The sequence below is a fragment of the Myotis daubentonii genome, chromosome 9, assembly GCF_963259705.1.
Source record: "Myotis daubentonii chromosome 9, mMyoDau2.1, whole genome shotgun sequence".
Lineage (NCBI taxonomy): Eukaryota > Metazoa > Chordata > Mammalia > Chiroptera > Vespertilionidae > Myotis > Myotis daubentonii.
Genome location: NC_081848.1, coordinates 14,006,511 through 14,007,458, shown reverse-complemented (window position 1 = coordinate 14,007,458; position 948 = coordinate 14,006,511).

Below are 948 nucleotides of genomic sequence, written 5' to 3'. Positions count from 1 at the left end.
GAGGGGGAGGCGGGGCGGCCGGGCCGGGCCGGGGCCGGGGGCGGGGGCGGGGGCGGGGCGGGACCGCGCCGGGGAGGGGCCCGAACGGGCCGGGCGGGCTCCCGCCCCGATTTGGGGAAATCACTCTCCCGCAGCGCTCACTGGACGCCGACAGGAAACTGGGTGTGGTGAAGGGACGTGACAGAAGCTACAGCCAATGGGAATGGAGCAAGGTGTTAATTCCAGCCAATGAAAAGTGAGGATCATTGTCTTCCACGCGTCAGGGCGGGCTTGGCAGAGTCCCGCAGTGATTTTTGAAGTGGGGAGGCCGGAACCTGGGTCGCTGCCGTTGCTGCTTCTTTAATAGGTTCGGCCAGGCCTGCGGCCTCCGTTGCTGCCCGGGTTTCTGAAGGTTCTGGGTGCGGCTTCCTGCTCCCTAGTCCTGCCCAGCGTCCCTCCGAGGCGCCCGGAGGGGAAGGAGTTGGAGAGCGCGATCCAAGTAAATCTTCAGAGCAAGTTCTGGATGCGTCCGGAAGGGCCTTGCCCGTCGCTCCTGCCGCGGGCATCTTTTCCTCACCGCGTTCCGTGCCCCAGGAGAGTGAGAAAAATGGCAGGAATCATCTCCTTAAGCGCTGGGGCCCTCCAGCCCGGCAAAGGAGAGGCGGAAGAAAAGTGAAACATGGCCCCAACCGGTTTGGCTCTGGATAGAGCATCCTGCGGACTCAAGGGTCCCAGGTTCTATTCAGGTCAAGGGCATGTACCTTGGTTGCGGGCACATCCCCAGTAGCGGGTGTGCAGGAGGCAGCTGATCGATGTTTCTCTCTCATGGATGTTTCTGACTCTCTATCCCTCTCCCTTCCTCTCTGCAAAAAATCAATCTACATATATAAAAGCCTAAGTGATTGGCTGGTAGCTATGATGTGCACTGACCACCAGGGGGCAGATGCTCGATTCAGGAGCAGAAACCAC